General features: G+C 34.4%; 1 protein-coding gene across 6 annotated transcripts in view; it reads right to left on the reverse strand.

The window, feature by feature from the left end:
* Positions 1-23,615, reverse strand: part of NFIB (nuclear factor I B) — a 270,748-nt gene that overhangs the window by 173,210 nt on the left and 73,923 nt on the right. The window lies entirely within an intron of this gene.

A 23,615-nucleotide genomic window follows, 5' to 3' on the forward strand; every position in this document is an offset into this window, starting at 1 on the left:
CTTGAATTATACAAAAACATTATTTTGAGAAGGGGTTTCACAAGACTCCCAAAAGGATCCATGATATAATAAATGTTTAAGACCCTTGACAAAAGACATATTTATCTGTATACTCTTTTAAGTTTATAAAACAAAGGAATTTAGAGTAAAAATTCAATATACAAAGTTTTGGACAGAAACACAAGTCTGAGAGAAAAAAAGATAATTATCTGCAAATTAAACACAGTGAAAAAAATCTTCATAAAAAATCTCACTGTAGCCCAAAGGAAGAAAGAAAAAGTCTGTGTTAAAGACAATTTTCAAAACAAGAAGTAATTTAAGGGTACAATGTCAAAGCTGTAAACCTAAAATTAGACCTACTAACTATTTTGGTTTGCAGATGCACTCACTCAAAATTGCAAACAACCCTAGGTTTGTTAAAAGTGAACTGATTCAAGCCAGGATTTTATTCATTAACATGTTGTTCCTGTTTTATTTGTGTTGTATGGAGGCGGTTTTTGTTTTTTTATTTTTTTTCTCTCCTCCTCCTGTGGCAAATGGTTAGCAATGTAATGTAGCTGTCTACATATACTCTAGGGAAAAACTCTGGAGACAGAAAGGCACAAGTAAACAGAACTAGGTTTGGTGGGATTTAAGCAAAGGGAAGGAGGATTTCTCCTAATGACAAGAAAGTAGCATTTCTCTTTGTATCAAAAGAAAGCAAGCTCTGGAGAGTGGAACAAGAGTTACAAGAATTCTCCTGAGATCTGAGATCCTAATTCATTACATCAGAATTATCTCTACATAAACCTTGGAGGCAAAGGTTAAATGCCTAGAAAATTGTATTACTTCACTGAGAGAGGAATTAGAATGTGAGTAGAACTGCTTCTCAATCATGTATCTCAAAGAGCAAAAGTCAATTTAGCTGTGGCATTCTCTTCCAATAACCAAATTTCTTCCCTTCTCCCTTCTTTAACTTGTAGAAGAAGCAAATTCAGCGAGACTATCCTTGAATCCTGCTCATCCAAGATATCAATGGCACATGTCTCTCAGCAGGTGTCTATTTAATTCATTGTTATCATTAATACAGTTCTATTAAAAATACATATAATTTAATTATAATGTTATTGAATTAATTAAAAAGTCTCATCCAATAGGGTGCGATTATCACAATGGGAATAAATCACCACATAATTAGCATATTGCCCTAAATAAGAAAAGTAAAGCTCTTTGAAGCCTGCTTGGGAATCCAGGAGACACAAAGTCCCTGATGGAAAAATTCGGAAACTCAGACTTTGAGTCCTATTTGCTTATGTCATTCTAGAATGAAAAAAAAAATCATTTCTGATACTTTTAAAATGATATTGATAATAAGGATCTTGCTAAGCTCAACATAAGGTTTTCAGAACCACAAAACTATCTCCTGATATTCTGAGTAATAAAGTGCCCTCTAATAGAATTTAGTTCTTCCTTTCCCCCCTTAATAGCTAGACAGAGGTCTCCCTATTCTATATCTGTCATGATACCTCTTTTTCCCCTGACTTCTCTCACAACCCTATGTCCCTATCATTAATTCCAATCTCTGCTCCCTTCTCCCAAAACTCTGTACCCAATTAACAGCCTCACATACTCCTGCTGCTACTTCCCCTTTAATCATCTTTCTTTTAACCTTATAAATGATTCTTTCTCCAGTGGGGAACTTTCACCTACCCAGAGGAGCACACTTACCCCAAAGCAACAACTGCCAATGCTAGATGGAACCTTACAGATCATCTAATCCAATTCCCTCCCTTTAAAGATGAAGAAATTGAGATCCAAATGAGTGGGAAGAAGGAAAAAGGAATTCTTGCTAAAAATCCTAGAGTCACCTAATATTCAACCTAGTTTAAGCCTTTGTCTCTATTTTCCTGCATAACCAATATCTATTTACCCACATTATTAATCCCCCACCCTTACATACATATGCACACATGCACACATACACACAGAGCACCACTCTTTGCTATAGAAAAATTCTGTCTTCTCACAAGTTAATGAAAAAAAGAAAACAGAAGAAGTTACATTCTGTTTAGCATCAAACCATCACTCTCCTATATCTCTTCATTTGGAGTTTCAAATCTTTTTTTTTCCTCCCAACCCCACCTTGTTTTGTGTGTGTGTGTGTGTGTGTGTGGTTTTTTTTGCAAGGCAAATGGGGTTAAGTGGCTTGCCCAGGGCCCCACAGTTAGGTAATTATTGAGTGTCTGTGTTTGAACTCAGGTACTCCTGACTCCAGGGCTGGTGCTCTATCCACTGCACCACCTAGCCGTGCCCCCCACCCCCATTCTAAAATAGATAACTGCAGCATCTACAACTTCAACACCTGGATCAAGTCACTCCTCTTTATCACAAATCCTGACTCCATAGAACTCTACCTTTATTTCCTAGGCAAATGAAAACTATGTGTACTCTTTTGTAATGCATGCATGTTTTCTAAGTATAGTATTGTTATGAAAGTACAGCTATAATGTAAGCTCTGTGAAGACAGGGACCAAATCTTATTTTATTTTTGACAGCAAATCCTGCCCTAATTGGAAAAAATGTGAAAGTAGGTTTTCCAACACCAGAATTTTTCAACTGTTTTCCTTCTTGCCCCTTTTTCTCCCATTTAGCCATGCTGATACTGGTCTGCCCAGAATCAATAATTCCTGAGAAAGTCAGCATCAGTAAGGTGTCTGGTTGGGGGGAAATTATACTGTTAGACAGTCTTCGAAACTGTTAACTTCTGATGTTGACTAAGTTTCAGTTGTTTCCCATCAAGCAGGCCACAAAGGTAAGACATATCATTGAAACTGTAAACACCCAAACAGGACTGAATGTAACAAAGGCAGTATCAACTACATTCCTGAATGAATACTATGTTCTTCCACTTTTCTTCCTTCCTACCCCCAAAGTAGTTCATGATTCAATCTCTTCCAAACTCCTGACTCAGGTAGTGAAAGCGGGAGTCCAATCTCTCAATGTAGCTGGAGATTACTTCTGGGTGGTCCTGGGATTTCAGTCTTCATTGCAAAGCTAAGCCTACATCTTAGATGGAGGATCACCTGCTCAACTTCCTCTGCTCATCTTCCTCTGCCTATCACCAAAATTTGGCTTTCTCATTCATTTTCCTACTCTTGCTCCTATCATTCCTGCTTCATGTAGAATTCATACAAAGGCCAAAGAAACTTTCTCAAACACTCACTAGAAAAATTCACTTAACTCCAATGTGAATAGGCAATAAGTCTCCATCCTTTTTTTTGCAGTCACACAGCCACAATTCATGGTAGCACATAAGCTAACCCCATTGACTATAAACAATTACTACATATATCCATTCAAAGACTCTAAAATAATTATGAGATCCAGTGAGGAATATTATTGGTTATAATATTGAGCACTGCTTGGTTAGCAGGGAAGATTTTGTGGAGGAGGTAGTATTTTAAATGAGTTTAAAAGAGGGGGCAGCAATTTGAAAAACAAGAGAACATTCCAAGAACATTCCAAGGAGTGCAAAGACTTATGTGTGGATGGATGTACATATATATATATGTGTGTGTGTGTGTGTGTGTGTGTGTGTGTGTGTGTGTGTGTGTATACACATAGTTGTACATATACACAAGTTTGTTTGTTTTTCAGTACCAATGAGTCAATCATTTACTTCTTGCCCTTAGCCCACCTTCAATAGTCATTTCTTTGAAACTCTTTGTGGGAAAATAGGGATCCTCAAAGCCATATACCTAGGACAAATACCTAGATTTCCCAGATCTTACAGATGCCTCTGACTGATACCCATTCTAATACTGTCCCTTTTGGCCATCATTCCAATCTGTTAATCTTTTCCTGAGAGCTCTAACTTTGGGGATCTTAAGACCTTTATTCAAAATTTTACTCTGTCACTTATTATCTCTCTAGGGTTTATTTTTCTCCTGTATAAATAAGAAGGAATATCTCTTTTTTTGGCAAGGCAATGGGGTTATAAATGACTTTCCCAAGATCACTCAGCTAAGTAATTATTAAGTGGCTGAGGCTGGATTTGAGCTCAGGTTCTCCTAACTCCAGGATCAGTGCTCTATCCACTGCACCACCTAGCTGCCCCAGGAATATCCCTTATGGTTTCCTTAAGTCCTATGATCAAATCATATCTCACTTCTCTGGCATCTTATTCCTGGTGAATTCCTACGGAAAACTAATTTCCTTGTGATGATTAACAGCTTACCATTTCACAATAAGATATTTACATTTTAAGAAAGGAATTGTAAGATTTAGAGGTAAAAGAAAATAAGGCATGGGATTGGAGCTCATTCCTTTTTACCCTCAAATTTCTGAAGCCATACAAAAATAATTTTCCTACTTGCATAGTCACAGCCCAAAGAATCAAGAATGATAAAATTGTAAATGTTTCATCAGGATGGTGTAGAGAGATATTTTTGGATAGTGGAGAATTTGTCCAGAAATCCTAAAAAATATTTAATAGAAGTCTCATTTTTAATATATTTTACATGAAAAACTGACCTTAACTCCAAAATATACAGTGCAAGAGATATTTGAAAAATGGGTGGTCAATAAATGCTTTTTTAATGAATGAAGGAGTGAATGAACTAGATTTTTCAAAGACCTTAACAATTAGCAACCTCGTTGACAAAAAAAGAGAGATAAGGGAAGACTTCATAGAGGAGGTATCACCGGAAATGGTTAGCGAATGCCACACCAAAGAGTGAGAAATGTGGTTTCAATTGTATAGAACTGAAGACATGGAAGCAAGACAGTATTGAATGAGTTCAAGAAATGGTGAATAATCTAGCTTGGCTAGAGCAATGAGGAGTCAAAAAGAAGCCATGTGAATTGAAGATGGAAGATGAAGATATATTGTATAGAGTCTTTAAAATCGGGTTGTCATAGATTAATTAAATAATCAAAGGCATTGGAGTTTTTTGATCAAGAAAGTAATATAAACAAATATTAAGTATGGGGAAGATTACATTGTCTATAATATGAAAAATGGTTTGAGATAGGAAGAGAACAGAGTCAAGGAAACTAGTTATAAAGTTTTTTAAACAATCCTAAAGTAGTAATAGCAAGGACATGAAGTAGGGTGGAGGCAATCGTGATAGAAAGGAGAGGAATATACACAGGTAGTCTCCATAGGAGTTGACGATTTATTGGATACAGGGGAGGGAGTGATTGAGAGAGTAAGGAAAGAAAAAGCAAAGATGACTAGAATTTTCCATGGTTGAAAAAGCTATAACTTCTTGATATTTATTCTAATGATCCTGTCTGACTCTCTATCACCTCATTTTGGTTGGATATTTGTTTGTTGTTTTGTTTTTTGCAAAGATACTGTAGTGGTTTGCCATTTCTTTCTCTAGCTCATTTTTGCAGATGAAGAAACTGAGGCAGACAGGATTAAGTGAATTGCTGAGGGTGACAGCTACTGGCTGAAGTTAAATTTGAATTTAGGTCTTCCTGACTCTAGGGTCAGCACTCTATTAGAATATCCACTGTTAATAACAAGTTCATATAATTAGAGCTAAATGGGAATTTAGAAATCATCCAATCTGAAGGTGACAGACACCTGGGCTTTGGGCAGCCCCCAATACTTTAAAATGTAGCCTGGCCCAGATTATAATACAATTGGAAAATATTTAACAAGCTAATTAAAAATATAATAAAACACGGATAATATTGCATTTTTTAAACTGTCAATATGCAGCCCACAGAACTCCTTTTGTGAAAATTAGGGGCCCTTTGTTTCTTGAATTTATTGATCTAGTTCATTTCTTTCACTGTACAGAAAAGGAGACTGGCTCCTCAAAATAGTGATTTACCTAATATCACATAGCTATTAAGGGGCAGAGACAGGATTTGAACATAGGACTGCTGACTACAAGCTCAGTACTCTTTCTACTACACCACAATTTCCCAAAACATTGTCAAGACAACACAAAATCCAACAGAGGATACTGTCACAAACTAAAAAGCATAGTGGAAATAGTGTTATGTTTGGAGTCCCAGGACTTGAGTTCACATCTCAGTTCTGCTACATTACTAATGATCTGTTGAAAGTATCAATCTCTACAAGCTTCTCTAGGAAAAAGAAAAGATGTTGGCCTCCTAACTTCCTTCCTGCTCTGCATCTATGATTTGGTGCTTGAGTAGGAAAAGAGGAATCTTTTCCTTAGTCTCTTGCATGATATTTGAATACTATTTCCAAGTGCTATGATTAATTTTGGGTTTGATATCAGTGAGACATTAATACTGCATTATCTGCTTCTTTCCAAGATTAATTTTTACTTCCATATTTCCTAAATGTGTTATAATAGTCAGACAAGAAAGAGAAATTTTAAAATATCCACGATCTGCTACTTTCAATTTGAGTTATTTTGTGGAGTTTTTAACTTATTTATAATGTTTCTTTCAAATTATATATATTTACATTTGAATCTTATAAGTGTCTAATGAATAAATCCATATTATTTAGAGATAAACAGTACAATCTGGGACAAATTTAAAAAAGGGTTAAGATGCCAATTTCTGAGTATTGGCTGAACTAAAATATTCTATGTCCCTTGAACATGTCTCACATTTTCCTAACCCCATGCCTTTGATTTGTTCCTATAGCATGTATTCCCTCTTCTAGTCCAACTTCAATGCCACCTTCTTCAGGAAGCTTTATTTGATCCTTTCTTCTCAGTAACAAGTTTCCAATTTGGTTCTCACATAGCTTTTTCAGTACAATTATTGTGGGATATTGTATATCATAAACATCTTTATTTGGGTCTTACTCCCTAAGTTTTGTATCATCTTTGGTGCTCTCTGTTAAATCACTAAAAACTTAGAGGGCATTTAATAAGTTTTTGCTGAATGAATAAATGAATGTGGTTCTTAAGAGGTCAGTAATTAACAGGAACTGGATCCATGGACTACTTTTTCCCAAGAACAAGACATTAAAAATGATATATTTTTAAAGCAATCATTGAACCAGGACTGGGGAAAAAAGTGATGAATTGTGTCTGGGGTATTTGTGGTTTAATGGTTTTAGATTTATGAGGAAACTCTGCTTTATGAAAAACAACATGAAAAGACCATCATTACTTACAATATTAAAAACTGATAAAAAGAAAAGTAATAAGTTTTCCAGAGGTAATGAGCAGGAATTGTACTAAAAGGCAGGCCTCCTTCCCACTATCATTACAGGATGCATTTCAGATATTATTGGAAAGCTGCCATGAAAATAGCCCAAAAATGCAGACCAAAATATTTCAAGATATGTGCCAGTGTTTGGATTATTCTTAATGGATTCAGTACATTATGTTTATCTCAGACAATCATTTTTCATTCTCGCAAAATAGATTTTCTTTCTTCTGAGGTAAATTTAAGTCAGATTAAGTAAAATAATTATTTAAATAACTGGTCAAGGAGAATTTAAATCAATAGTTAGAGAGTTTCATTTGAATTTTTCCCCAAAAAAATGTTAGTTTAATAAATATGATATAAAATAAAAAATCAGAAGTACAGATTTAATTTTTAGAAGTTATTAATGATGTATTTCAAGTTTTTATTTATTTTTCAAATTAATTTTGTTTGTAGATAAGCAAAAAAGTGATTTATGATTTGGCATTTTTAACTGAAATATTTGAGAAGTCTCAGAGAGATAACCTCAATTTAATAGGTTATTCAAGGATATTTGGGAAAATTTTTGCCATGATATTATAGAGACAGTCAATATTACTAAAACCAAATTACTACTATTACCAAAAGTATATTTAAATTTTAATTTTATTAAAAATAATAAACGTATATGCTCTGTATGTTTGTCTTTAAAAACCATATAATTATTTTAAATAATAATACATAATTTGAGAATTTCTAATCATTTTAACTACAATATGAAATTTATTTTTAGATTAAATTAGACTATTTTGGTAATGTCAAAACACGATATTTAAGCCATTGGACTCAGTTTTTGTTTCTTTGTATTTATTCATAGGCTATGAAAAAAATAAGCCTTTCTGATATTTAAACTCTCAACTGGTTTCTCAATTTAGAATAACCAAAAAGAAAATATACTTCTACACCTAAAAAAATAGGCTACTATTTTTAAAAGCTATTTGTAAGCAGTGCTTTTTTTTTAATCTGGATGCCTAGCTCATTAGTTTTGTAGTATGCCTAAATCATACTGGTTTTCTAGTAGGATTTTATTTAATATATGATTATTCTTGAATCACTTATCTTAGTCCTGAAATTTATTATAACTTTCATTATGAGGACTGACAAAAGTCCACATCATGGACAAATTCTTTTTCACACAGTAAATGCATGGTGCTAAATATTGAGCCTATTATGGAAGGGGAAATAATGGCTAGATAAAATATATGGTTTATTGTAATACACTTATAAAACCAAAGTTATCCTGTCATACAAAGAAGTGATAAATCATTATTTGATTGTGATATTTTTCATTTCAAACCACATTTATGTAAGTTGATCTGCAGTTTACACAGTACCTTAACAATATTTTTTTCCTGTTCCACATGGTAATTTGGAAATATACTTAAAAGGTGGGGGTGGGAGGGACTACTCAAAATGCCATATCTTTTCATCCAAAGATCCTACTCTAGATAATTATGCTATGGATATCAAAGTTTAAAATAAAAATAATAATGTACCATATACACCAAAATATTCGTGGTAACACTTTATAGAAGTAAAGAATTGGAACAAGGTAGATATTTGCTGATTGGGGAATGGCTAAACAAACTGATTTATCAATGTCATGTAATTTTACTATATCACCAAAAAATTAAAAGAATTTAGAGATATATGAAAAGACTTCTATGAATACAACCAGGAATTCTATGAAAAAATAGCAACAACAATTTAAAAGAAGAGGAAAAAAGTGAAACTAAACACCTTGTAATTATCATGATAAAACCAAACACTGAAGACTGAAAAAATGCACTTTCCTTCAGGAACATACTTGTGGAATGTTACATGTCACTATCAGACACATTTGATGAATTGGCTAGTTTTGCTGACTTGCCTTCTTTTGTAACAGAGATGTCTCCATGGATAAGAAAGGGAAGGTAATATAGAAGCAAAAAATTTCAATAAAAATAAGATTAAAATTTTTAAATGGATCTTTCTTTAAAATCCCAGTTTCTTTTGCTTTCACCTGGAAATATCAGTTTTATCTACTTCACCTTCTGCCCCTTCAGAGCATTGTCATTTATTGGTGTAATTCTTCTCACTATCCTAAGCTATTTTCTTATCCATTTTATATATATATCTACCCTCTATATTATATCCAGTCTCTGTGCTATTGAAATTTTTTTAAATAATATTGAGACAGCTTTTGTTTTGGCGGGGGGAGTATCGTGGTTATAGAGTAGGCCTTAGAGACATGAAGATCTGAGTTCACAGCCCTACCCCTAAGATTTACTGACTGTGACACTGGAAAAATTACTTTGCTTCTCAAAGTTATGGACAATTCCCTAAGATGATCAGTTCCAGAGAGGTGATGATCATCATCGTTTCAGGGTGCTTCTTCATCTGGTAAAATCATAAGTTCATTTCTATCTCTAGTTCTTTGGGCATTTTTATTTTTGTTTTTTTGGAGGGGAGGGGAGTTGCTTTGTTTTTGAAATTTGAAAAAGATTTTGGAGATGTAGCACTAGATTTGGAGTTGGAAGACTAGGAGTCAGATCTTGATTCTGTCATTTATATTACTCACGTGATTCCAGATAAGTGCCCTAACCTGAGTCTCAAGTTTCCTCACCTTGAAGAACTAGTTCTCTAACCTACAACTCTGACACCCTTTTAGTCTGTAAAGTCACCTAATCCAATGACTATTTTATTGATTAGGACCCTCGAGATTCAGAGAAGTCATTTTGTAGCCACTCAATAAAGACCAGAATTGAGTCTCCTAATTTCAAGTCCTTTATTATTTCCACAACATCAAGCTTTTTCTCACACATTCTCTCTTCTTGGAATAGATAAAAATCAGAAATGTACAACATTCAAGACCCATAAAATTATAATACATGCTTCTCTACAAGTGAATATGAAAGGGTAATGTTCTACATTGCTAAAGAAGGACTAAAAAACTGAATGATACTAAATGAAAAACACATATCAAAGGCATCAGGCCACAGCCAGAAATGAGCCTTACAATTATCAATAATAATTCCCACATCTAAGCTATCTAAGTTCCATTGGAAACTATATGCAGAAACCTATATTCCACTACCCTATACACACAATGTTAATAATCAAAGAAGGAAAAATTACAAATTAAAATGTTCATTTCATTTCTTTGGGATACATTAATTATATAAAAATTCACATTGCTTGGAAATTAGTGCATGTTTTTAAAACATTCTTTGTTTTGGCAACATTCCAGAGAAAATCTCTAGTCTGCTACTGTAGCCTTTGCCATTCCACTAAAAAAAAGGGGGACTTGGGGCTCAGTTCTCAGTTAATAATTGAGCAGATGATGACTAAAGAAGCAGTTGTTTCCTATTCTTGATTATATTTTATAAAATCTCATTAAGCAAGTTCATTCTATATTTAGCTTTCTTACTAAGTTTTATTTTGGGGGAGAATATAACCAATAGAGGTAAACTGAAAGATGTTCTGCCCCTAATACGTATTTTAACTCCTCATGTACTGTGAAAAGGTGTTCTAGAGTAATGGTGTCAAACTCCAATAGAAGCAGGGGTTATTAAATCATACATAAGGATCTCTGTGGACCACATATTGACATAGAAAACCACATGTTTATAAATTTTTCCTATTAATACATGAGCACATTCAAATCTGATAGGAACTACATTTTAATCTGGTTTGAGAGCACTCTGGAGGGTTGTGGGCTGCATGTAGCCCAAGGGTTGCATGTTTGACACCTCAGTCCTAGAGCATCCATTAAACTAAATAGCATTTATTTTATTTGAATGCATGAAGTCCTCATGCATTTAAAACTAAGTTACGTTTTTAAAGTTGGTTCATAAGTCAATTGTTGTATACTCAAAAAGTATCTGTCCCCAGGAACAAATGATAACTAGGCTAGCAGACAAAATTCCCAGTCTATTTAACCCAAAATTTAGGTAGTAGTACTGATAGTACTAGTCCAAGTTCTGGTCTTTAAGAACAGGAAAGAAAAGGGAAAAAAAGAGGAAGAAGAAGACGATAGAAGACAAAGGCCTTCTCCTTTTGCTGGCTTCTACTAAGTTAATTTCCTAAACAGGTAGTTTAATTTTAGAAGCCTTTCTCTTCAACCTTTTCTCGCCAAACAAAAATCCCAATCTCTCAGGTGACTCAATTCAGTACTAGGAAGAAAGCAATCTAATTATGAGTACCTTGAGGACAAGACCTGCTTTTTACCACCCCCTATTGTTTTTTATTCCTAGTACATAGTACATTTCTGTTGGCATATGATATTTGTCCTTCATTCTCAAAGAAGAGCATGACATCAGGGAAGGTGATGCCATGATAAGCACATGCATTGATGATGCTGTGCCTCATTTTCTCCTCTGAAGCCATCTGGGTCTAGAGGCCAGATATGAATCAGGATAACTGGAGATGACCCTGGATGTGAGACAATCAGGTTAAATGACTTATCCAAGGTCACACTGCTAGTGTCAAGTGTCTGAGCCTGGATTTGAACTTCAGTCCTCCGACTCCAACATCAGTTCTGTCTCCTGCCACTTAATAAACATAGTAGGTGTTTAACAGTGTTTATTGACAGAGTGAAATAATTTAGAGAACTATGTGAGTAGTCTGGTACTCAGGTATCCTATGTTTATCAGTATGATTTTTAAAAGGTGTTCATCAACATACATCAGGCTATCTTTTTAAAAAATGAAAGGAAAAATTTAGAATGTGTAGTAAATGATATTTTGGTTTATGGAAATCACCTCATTGCCAGCAAAAATCTGATCAGAAACATATTTCTCAGATAAATTGTCCTAAAATTTTCCTGTTTTTATAGCTTGCTCTTTAGATTGTGAACACATTAAGGGGAGGGACTGTCTTTTGGGGGCTTTTTAAACCCATAGAACTCAATATACTGTCTGACATATAGCAAGTGCTTAAGAAATGTTTACTGACTATTCTTCCCTTCCACCACTTCTGAATCCACACTCTAAAAACTAACAATTTTTTCACACTATTGCTTATGGTAATAGAAATGGCAATGATAGTATGATGATTACTGCATGTGGTACTTATTTCTAAGTAAAGTGTTCCTAAGTTGAATACTGTTTTTTAATACATTTTTTTCTTTAGACTAGAAGGAAGATCCTGATTAGGAATTACCTTTACCCTAACAAGTCTGCACTTGCTCTGTGATTTAAGGTCTTAAAGAGTGGTCTGAAGACAATAAGTGACCTGCCCAAAGCCACACAGACAATATGAGTCAGAGGTAGAATTTAAACCCATGTTCTGAGGCCAGTTCTCTATTCCCATGCTATGCTGTTTCTCCTCATATGTTACAATCAGTAATTCAATATTTAATAAATTTACCTCCAAATGAAATTATTCACTAAAAATGGAAATCATTCTCTTTGAAATTCATTAAAAAACTTCAGATTGCTATCTGAGCATGACAGGGTAGTTTATTAAAAGAAAATCCTAAAAATAATTTTGGTTTGCTCCTGCAATTTTTTTATTGTTGCTCTTGTCAGTGAGGTTGACTTTAAAAGAATGGGGGATTACACATTTCAATGTTCAAGGGTGACAGAGAGAAAATGGAACTGGCACAGAACAGGAAGGCCAATCCAGCTTGAATAAAACACTATGTGTTTCTGCAATCCCTGGTACCAGATCTTTTATCACAAACTATTTTGATTGCATGGAAAGAAAAGCCCTAAGTGAAAATTATTTACTCTACGTCTATTATGAAAAGAACAGATTAACTCCCTAACACTTCGTTCTTTTTGAAGGTGTATTTTCTACCTTCCTGGTATGATTTATATTAATGAGAGGTTTAAAACAGGTTTTAACTGAAGAATGATTGCTGATGGTGAAGTGCAGTAATTATACACCTTATGACAGGACACGTGAATGGTTCACACAAGAGAACTGCCTAAGATGCCAACTTAATCCCCCTTGCATAAAACAGAATACTTTGCAAGCTGGCGGATCTTAAGCTCCAGTTAACAAAAACCCTTTTTGTTGGAGCCTAAAACAAGAATGGGTTAACAAAAGCAAGAAAAAAAAGAATCTCATTTTTTCCCCTTCTTCACAAAATATAGTATTACACAACTTAAAGGTTCTGAAATGCCACAATATGGCTGAAAGTCTTTGTGAAAGAAACAAAGTCTTCTTTAGCAACAACAAAAAAGTTAGAATATTGAAAAGTAAATCATAATCTATTATCAATAAAGCCTTTTACAGCATCACATTTACTGAATTTTTCTGTGAATTTAAAAGTATAGGAAAATGACCCCATGCCTAGGTAAGAATGAAATAAGTTCCTGGGTACAAAGAGGGGAAAATGAGTAAGCAGTGGTGGGCAAGTTAATAGTGTTTGTACCATTTCTGCATGGCTGCATTTTCTCATACAAGAACCACTTCTGGACAATAAGGAGACCCTAGTAAAGCATCTGCTTAGGGATTAGAGTTCCTGCAACATTGAATGTTCAGTTAACATAAACCAGTCACTTGCTTAACTCTGTGCTTGCCATTCTTCTCATTAAACAGGATATAGTGATACTTATATAAATTATTTTCTAAATTATTTGTCATCACACTGAAAAAAACATTCAATTACTAGCATTAAAGTTTCTACACTGAAACACATGCTAAAATTTTACAATAAGTTGGAGAAATTTCAAAAGAAAATAAAACTAACACAAAGACTAAATATTGGAAAAGCAAAAATAAGAGATTTAGAAACCCCTTCCTGTTCTTTTTTGGTTGTTTGTTTTGGTTGAAAAGTATTGAGAACCAAACATCAAAAATCACCATCTTTAAAAATGCACATGCTATAACATGAAGTAAATTTGACTTAAAATAGTAATCCTTTCATCTATGATGTTTTCAAAATTAAATTTTAAATTCCACATTTTTACAAGGCAATTAATGTCATGACTGAACCATGAACACAGAGTAAGCACTATTGGATAGAAGTATTTCTTTTAATTCTGCCTCTATTTTTGACCTTCAATAACCATTTCATCATGAAGTGATAATGCAACACAGCACAATTGCAACATTCCTTTAAGTGAAGTTCAAGGTTGCCAATTCTTGCCTAACAAATGACAAGCACCATGAGACAAGGTCAAGAGGACATTCTACCTCTGCTTTTTGCCTTCTTCCAGGACATAGAATATGTGCTCTGGCAGGATATAGTCAAAAGTAATTACCTTTGCAAGAAAACTGAGTCAAAGAACAGGAAGCCCCATTTGTGGTGTTTCCTAAACTAGCTAAAGAAACACAGTCAATCAAAAGAGTTTTGTTATCAAAGGTTCTGTCATGTGAATTAAGAGAATAACCACAAATATGGGCAACATATCATTAGATAATGCATAAATAATTTAAATGCATTAATATTTAATGTAGTTGACATCCAAATTAAAATGAATATGATCCTTATCATTTTTCATATTTACTTGAAAAGAAAAAATATCTATAATAAATAAATATGAATGACCAGAAGATGATCTTCAAAATTTTCAAAGAATGGTTTTTTAAAAAGAAACAGCACTGAAGTTTGGGAAACCATTAGAGGTTCTTATTTCATGAATTGTTTTTTATTTTATCTATTTCAATATATTGACTTCCATTGTAATCCTTCTATATATTATTTTATGCACTTAAAAATATTATTCTGAACCAAAGCAGTGCATTACATACATGCACACACATGCAAAGATTTAAGTAGCCTAATATCCTGAGCTATAATATTCCAGTTCAATTTGAAATTTTTCTTAAGATTTGAAGATAGAGGACTGTAAAGAGAATGTTAGCTATATCATCAAAAATTTTTTCCATAAAAGGCCTTAATATATCTAAAATCATCATTTGTATAGGGCCTTTCAAATATAAAGTTCCTACTAATTATCATTTCTTTCATAATAGATAAGAAAAGAAGTAAAAGGAAAATGGAAAAAGGAAAAGAAAGTGGAGAAGGAAGAAGGAGGAGGAGAAAAAAGAGGGGAAGGAGAAGAAAGAAAAGAAGGAGAAAGTCTGAGCCACATTTGAACTCACGTTTTAGCTGCCCTAGTGATTTTTGTTGGGGGGGGGGGAGGTTCTGAACCTATAATTTTGGTGAAAGGAACTTCCGCTAAGGAAATGCTATCCATAGGGGCAGCTAGGTGGTACAGTGAATGGAGCACCTGCCCTGGAGTCAGAAGGATCTGAGTTCAAATCTAGTCTCAGATACTTAATAATTACCTAGCTGTGTGTCCTTGGGCAAATTACTTAACCCCATTGCCTTGCAAAAAAAAAAATGCCCTCCAACAATGTAGCTAATCAACTGTTCAGCAATTTAAAATCCTAAATAGTTGCCTGGGGACATTGAAATATTAAATGATTTGTGCAATCATACATAGGTAGTATGCTTCAAGCATTTCATTTTCCTCAACTTCATCCTTCTCAATCCTATCCCTCCAGAATCTTGGACTTTGCCCCTCTGGAATCACTCTGAGATCTGATAGATGGACTTTCAAAATGATCCTGTTTGACCAGTCAGGTATCTCACCAGTCAAAGAGTGATCATTTCCAACCATGCTCTATCCTTTCAGCTCCCCTTTATGTATCTTTTCCCCTGTTAGAATGGAAACTTCTTGAAGGCAGGGATCATCTGAGTTTTTTATATTTATATCACTGGTATTTACCACAAAGTCTGCTGTATACATTTAGAATGGAAAGGGAATCTGATGTTGAGGTCGATCCCTTCATTTAATGTGAAGAAACTGAGGTCCATAGAAATTGTGACTTGCCTAGGGAGTTCTAGCTAATAAATGTCTGAGGCAGAATTCAAATTTAGATATTCCTGACTTCTAATCCATTATTCTCTTCACTAGACTACTTAATAAATGCTTTATCTTTCATCCATTTCTAATTCTGAGGCTAGTTTGCTATTCACCATGCTGGGTTACTGCTATAATTGGTTCCTACAGCTTAAGAAACTGATATCCAGAAAAGGTCAGTGACACATCAATATTCTTGTTCTTCCCTATCCCAGTGTCTGATTGCTAACTTTTTTGTGTCATGTATAAGAACAAATTCAATGGACTGCCAATGTCAAATTCAGGATTAAAAAGAAAACCCTTCCTGATAAGATTATGTCAGGACTGCTAAGGAGCACACTTTGTCTCATTCATATCAAAATGTACATTCCAAATTGAAAAGCAGGGGAGTTAAAAAGGAATCTTAACACTAAAAAGTGATCCAGGAGAATGAGAATAGGCATAATAGTGATAAATTATTTGAAGGGAGTGGCAAAAATCAAAGAATAATCCCCAAGAGATGTGAAGACTTGGTCTATAGGCAAAAGTCTAAGAAAAGTGTCTTAACCAGGGTCATATAGCAAGTATGTGTTCAGGGATGAGACTTAAATCCAAATTGTCCTACCCATGAAGACAGCTTTTTATCTCTACATCAATGAAACTATACTTGCAGTTCCAATCTCCATTTGCACATCATGTGTTAAGGAATTAATAATAGAGAGCATACATATATATATATAATATATATAATATATGTAACTAGGAATAAGATACTTTACCATTTTATAATCATTTAATATATTCTGTCAGAGTATAAAAGATAAAGATTATGGGTAGCATGATGGTGTAATGGATAGAGGATCAATTTTAGAATTAGGAAAAAAATGGATTCAGGTCCCACTTCTGACACATCACTAGGTGATGGCAGGTAAGTCCCAACCTATTCTGTATGTGTCCCTCCAAAAAATTCTATCATATAATCAATAAGCAATCATTAAATAACTACTGTATTTTAGACACAATCAAGAGAAGAATTTTGATCATAATATAAAGAAAAGCAACTTTGAAAAATTTTAGAACTCTGAACAATTCCGTGAGTAATTATGACTTCAGTAGAAAGGGAGGATGCTTCGTACTTCTTGGCATAGAGATATAGAATGAAACATACAATTTCAGGCATGAATGATTTGTTGATGTATTTTGCTTGACTACACTTGTTACATGAGAAGATTTCTAAGGGAGGAGCAGAACAGGAGGGGAAGGATAGCAACACAAAAAAAAGAGTATCACTAATATTTAAAATGAATAAAAGAAAGCAGAAGTTCAGAGGGGGCATAAACAAGCAGGATATTTTTTCCCTACTGTATTAAATTTAATATAGCTATTCAAAATGTAGGCCAGAAGTTCCAATGAATTTTAAATCTATTTTCATAAATAGTTGTCATTTTTGCTCTTTGAATTTTAAAATGTTCATATCTGTTGATCTTTAAAACTCATAATAAAAAAGAATCTTTAAAAAACTCCTAACAAAATGAAGAGGTTTTTTTAAAAGATTCTTTTTTATTATGAGTGGGTAATGTCATCTGCCTGACACAACCTAATAAACTATTAGTGGTTTATTCAGAAAAATTATTCTTGACTTCTAAACTGATGCCTTATGCTGTTGACAGAATAGTTGACACATTCACTCTCAGAGGTTTCTGGATTTCAAGTACAGGATAGTAATGACTCCAGTCAATGTTACCTATTCTCTTTTGTCTCCAATTTGACAACTCAGTGGCATGAAGTTGAGTTACTCTGCAATTTAAGATAGTCAGTCAACCACATAAATAGAGTAGGTGGCTAATAATAATATCTATTATTATTAATATTTATACCTTTAAATTTGTAAAGTGTTTACATACAATATTTCAAAGTTAATATTTGCTGCAGTTTTGTTGATTGTTTGATTACATACCTATCCCAAATGTTCTTTCAAAAATGACAGAAAGGACTTCTGTTGCTCCACCCCTATCTCCACCAGTATCCTTTCCCACAAGGTCTCATGATTCTTAAAATTCCCTTAGTAGGGATCAAAGTATTTCATTCTATAATTAGACAGACTTAAAGTAAAACATTCTCAGAAGTAACAGAGTAACAGAGTCACCTCTGAGCTATAAATACTTGACATTTCCTTTCCAAAGAGCAGGTTTGATAATGTAAGGGCTCTAAGTACAATCTAGGAAGGCACTAAGTACTTGTTGGAAAGTCATAGTGCCATTGCAATGGAGAAGGGACAGAGGATCTATACAGAAAAAGGAGGCTGTGGGAATCAAAAGACCAATTTTTAACTCTAGTAAAATTATGAATAGTAGACACAAAATTTTCAAATACACTGGCATCCTCATGAACTACAGAGTCCCTGTAATGTTAGCTATCATTCTTCTGACATTGGCGATTTGTTAAATATAAGCTTCTCTTCATAACTATTCTTTGCCCTTGTGTTTGCAATCTCCAGAGGAAGCACTCCTAAAATTCAATTTGAGGAATGCTGTTGGTAACCTTTAGTGATTGAGACAGCAATTAAAATTGATTATTTGAATTCTACAAGCTGCTTACTCTTCTAATTAACATAAAGCTAAGCAGTACCCAAAATGCAATAGTCCACTGGGAACATGGATGGAGAGGTTGATACAAAAAAAAATCAATTTTCATCACTCTGGATCAACAGTACTGTTGTGTTGCCATTTTAAAATATTGATTCATTTGGGGCCAACAAGGGGAAAGAAGTCGGTAGCTTCCTTCATAGGCCAAATAGACCATGTGACACATTCACTGTTGCAGTTAAATTCCACAAAAAAGTATCTTGGAATCTATTTAATGAATGAGGATATATTTTCATGTGGTGTCATTGTTTTACTACTTCCCATGTTTATTTGGACAGATTCATAGCGCTGGGTAGGAAATGTATTGGTTGGCAACTTCAGTTTTGGAAGAGAAAGTAAACACATGCTGATTAGCAAACAGTAAAATCTACTGTGTTTAATTTTGGCTTCTTTAAAACACACACACACACACACACACACACACACACACACACACACAAACTTTTTGGTGTTATGTTCCAAGCAAGAGCATTTGTCCCTAAGTTATTCCCTAACCCCTTTCTGGAGGTTTTCCAGAATTATACTCATATTTTTCCCCTCCTCTTCTTCCCCTAGCACCAGTGGCAAATGCCAACAGAACACTATTTTTAAAAATACTTGTGCATATGGTACCCTACTAGCACAGATTTGCCTCTGAGTCGAACAGTAGGGCCACTAACCCACACAGACTAAACTGCAAAATTATGAACTGTATAAACATAAGAATAATTGTTTCCATCATTAAGAAATAAAAGGTAAAAGCAGTATTTATTAAGAGTCTGGAAAGATTACTTGTGTGAAGAGAAACAGACCTAAGAACTGACAAGCACAAATTGAAATAATTACAGAAGTTTCAAATTTTCATTGGGGGGGGGTATCTTTCTTTTCTAATCATCTTGTTTTGCTATTTTGCTCACAATTACCCTTTTCAATCTTTGACAATCCTCCACCTATTTCCAAATGACATGTAGATAATACTATAATCAAGAACTTTTAAAAAAACATGTGTCTCTAAGAAACAGCTAGACACTATTAGTTGATATGTTAGCTAGAATCTGAATATGTACAATGAAATTGCCTCCCAGTCAATACAAATATCTTTCATCATTTCTGAAACCACAGGATGGAGTAAAAAAAGTATTGAACTTAGGAGTCAGAAGACCTATGCATACTATGCATTAGCAGTATAACCTTGGGCAAGTCCTTTTCCCTAAGCCTCAGTTTCCTCATCTATTAAGTAAAGAAAATAGTATTTGCACTATCTTAGATGGTTATTGTGAGGAAAACACTTTATGAACAATGAAGTACTATGTTAAAATGAGCTATTACTCTCTCTGGTTTAATGTCTTTAATAGAGGACCCACCCTACTATTTTATCCCCTTCATGAACTCTCCACCACAGACAAACCAAACTTCCTCTGATGCCATTCATATCTGTGCCCTTTTTTGCTACCTATTACTTAGAATAATCTTCCTCTGCTTTGCCTGCTAAGCTCCTCCTCTCCTTTGAAACTCAGGTCAAATGATTTCTATCATAAAAGTTCTCCATGCCTTGAAATAGTAACAGTCTTTTCCCTTAGACATCACCATTCCTTGTTCTTCACTTAATGCTATTACCATGATGGACTATTAAATTATATATTATTATAGTTATCTGTGTATGTATCAACACCCTATGAGACTCTAGCTATAGAAAGGTGAGGATCGTGCCTTATCCAGACTTTGTAATACCCTCAGTGCCAACATAGTGCTCTGCACAAGAAATCTCTTAATTTTTCTATGACAATTATTTATGCCATTCATGATTTATATCATTATAGAGAAATGTACTGAATAATGTGATTATTCCCATTTAGGAACTTATTTTTCAAGTATCTAAAAATGAAACTGTGCTAGTTATTAGCAATGTAATTTGTGGTACATATAAAATTATATCCCACTTAATAGATAAGAAACCTGAAACAAAAAGACCAAATGGTCTAACCAAGGGTACATGAGAAGATGCAGAGAAAGCACTGAAATCACAAATTAGTGAGATATAGGGAAAAGAGTACTGATCTTAGAGCCAGAGAAAAAAGGTTCACATTCTAGCTCTGGTGCTTTCTATCTATACAACCATAGAGAATTCCCTTAACTTTTCTGTTACTCAGCCAACCTCTCTTGTAAAATGAGAAGTTGGAATGAGAGGATCTTTATGTCCTTTCTAATCTGAGATTCTATGAACAAGCAAGCATTAATAAGCTGACTTAAAGGTTAGCCTCCAAAGACTAAGTATGAAAAGGGGAAGGGGGGAGGGGTAGGAGAGCATGAAAAATAGCCTGTGTAGATACATGTTCACAACTAGGTAGGTACAGAAAGATGTGCATATGCGCACGGGGACTGAAAGGGTTCATGTATCCCATGAAGCATTTTATATAGTGGTTGATCCACGTCAAATACAAATATGTTACTAAACAGTATTCAGTACCCAATAAAGACCAAAAGCATTTCCTCCTGTGAAGCTCTGCAGCTGAGGGCTTACATCCGCCAGGTCCAATCAGTTCATTTCCAAACAAAGGTAGGAAATAGCTGTATCCTAGTATTCCATTGTAGACTCATGAGTCAGTGCTTTGGAACTCAGAATCTTTGGAACTGACTATCTGTTCTTCACGTCTCTTGTGGCACACATACAGAAAGTACAGATAAACAGTAAAACAGTTTCACAGACCACTAACTTCAAGTTACAAATAGGAGTTTGTTTTTTAAACAAGAAATCTCTCTCTTCCCCCCCCCCACCTCTCTCTCCCCCTCCCTCCCTACCTCTCTTCACTCTCCCCTTCTTTAATTCTTTCTCTCTCTCTTTCCTTCTCTCCCTTCCCTCTGCTCAGTCTCTTTCACTCTTTCTCAACTACTCTACTTCTCTCTCTCTCTCTCTCTCTCTCTCTCTCCTCTTTCACTTCCTCCTTCCTTCCTTTCTAATCTCTAGCTCTTCATAGATTATGTATCCTCCCTAGAAAAAAGCTGGCAAAAGGTTCTCATGCCTCTACTACAGCATCACCTATCCTAAAATAGAACTTAAGTTATTTAAAAGTTATTATAGTTTAGAATCTAGCATTACAGTCTTCCTCCAAATCCTACACTGATATAGAGGTGATCCTTGGTTCTCAAGGGCTATGCAAATAGAACCCAAGCTCTGGACAGGACATGCTATCTATCCATTTGAACCCCAAAGTTGGCTCTCTGGTGATGACCAGTTCTTCACAGCAACATACTAAGAAGATCAAGTTATATTGCATTATATTACATTCTATCAAAAGATGAATAATGACAAAACCAGGCAACTTTTCTTTTATCAAAGCATTTGGCAACATAAAAACACTCACTAATGCAAACCTTAAGTAACTCTGAGTGTTTTCTTACAAAGAGAAAAAATAATTCTCTATCATTTGCCCAAAGAGATCTGTTATATTATGAGTATAGGATGTCACCCAGCAGGATAGCAGAGAGTCAGCAAGAGGAAAGGAGGAAAGAAGGGAAAAGGAAAGAGTGAGAATCAGTAACATCACTTTTGGAGCAAAGGAAAACATACTAATAAAATTTATTGGTGGGAATCATATTAAAATTACCAAAAATAAAACAAGTAAAATCATGATAGAAATATATAATATTGAGGAAATGGCTGAAAAAGCCACAGTATGTGAATGTAATAAAATATTACTGCAGCAATCCACTAAAAGATAGTTCTGTTGTTCAACTCTAAATGACACCTAAAAACAAAGGTAATTATACTATTCTGCCAATATCTCAAATAACATTTTGGCAATATTCCATTGTTTTTGTATGCACAAATTGGGTACATGAAGGGTTTTGTATATCCTTTAGGGACCATTTGTATGTATGCCATTAATAGTATTTCTTTAAGAAGATTAACACCTAAACTTGTGAAAGGTTCCTGAAAAGGTTGCTATATAAACACTCATATACATGATAGGTCTCTTTTTATGATAAAGATCATAATATTCTCTTCGACATACTTTCATGTACCTCAATGAGGTAATTTCTTACCTATTCTTTCCTATTTCAAGATACATAATGCTTCCATTTTAAACCATATGGTAATGGAGCCAAAAGAATTTAAATTGCCTTCTAAATGTGCATCCCATTATAGATGGTGTGAAAGGGATCTTATTATTATTCGGTTTTTAACTTGGAGTATAAAAGGGAACCAATATGAAACTACTTCAAACTTTATCAAGAAAGTCAACAGTTTCATTTCCTTGTGGAAGTACCAAAAAAAAAGTATGCAACACAGTTTATAAAACAAGGGCAATTTACTGTATGCAAAAATAAAGTTAAAAGCAAAGGATAGTAACAGCATTATCTCATTACACACACTTGGCAGTGTGTCCAAAGCACCAGGTCAGAAGCATGATACAGTCTGTGCTGTCCTTCTGCCAGAAAGCACTCCCTAACTCCAAGTCTCTTCAGTCATCATCACCATCTCATTTGGCAATCCCTCTAAAGCCTCAGTTCATCTACTCTCAATTTACTCCATCCAAAGAAGACACAAACTTTCTAGCTTTGGGGACTGCAAGGATCACAAGAAAGTAACATTGGCAAGTGGTAATGTATCAGGATTCTGAGTGTATGAAGCCAGTTAAACCACATCATTAAAACTTGCTTTTATATCAAGTTCAGAATGCTATCTCCATTTCTCAATTCATGGTTTCTTTCCCTCACATTACAATTCCAAAGGGCATTTCTGAATCTGCAGCATCTCCTGAAGTTAAAGACCTGTTAAGAATGCCCTTAGAAACCAACTGTATTTTTTAGGCAAATGAGGTCAAAGGACTCAGTAATAAATTGACATTTAATAGTTTTGGGGCTAGAGTCAGATGTGTTAAATTGCTGCCTCATGTTAGTTCCACATAGTGTATTAGGTTATTCCATGATCTAGCATTGAAGCACATTTTTATTCTTTCACTTATCACATTTATTGAGGGCCTACTCTGTTTAGTGTCCACGTTCTTTGTCTTTACCTCCTAGTAGGTTGATGTCCTAG

Source organism: Macrotis lagotis, chromosome 8 (assembly GCF_037893015.1).
Source record: "Macrotis lagotis isolate mMagLag1 chromosome 8, bilby.v1.9.chrom.fasta, whole genome shotgun sequence".
In the NCBI taxonomy this organism is placed as follows: Eukaryota; Metazoa; Chordata; class Mammalia; order Peramelemorphia; family Peramelidae; genus Macrotis; species Macrotis lagotis.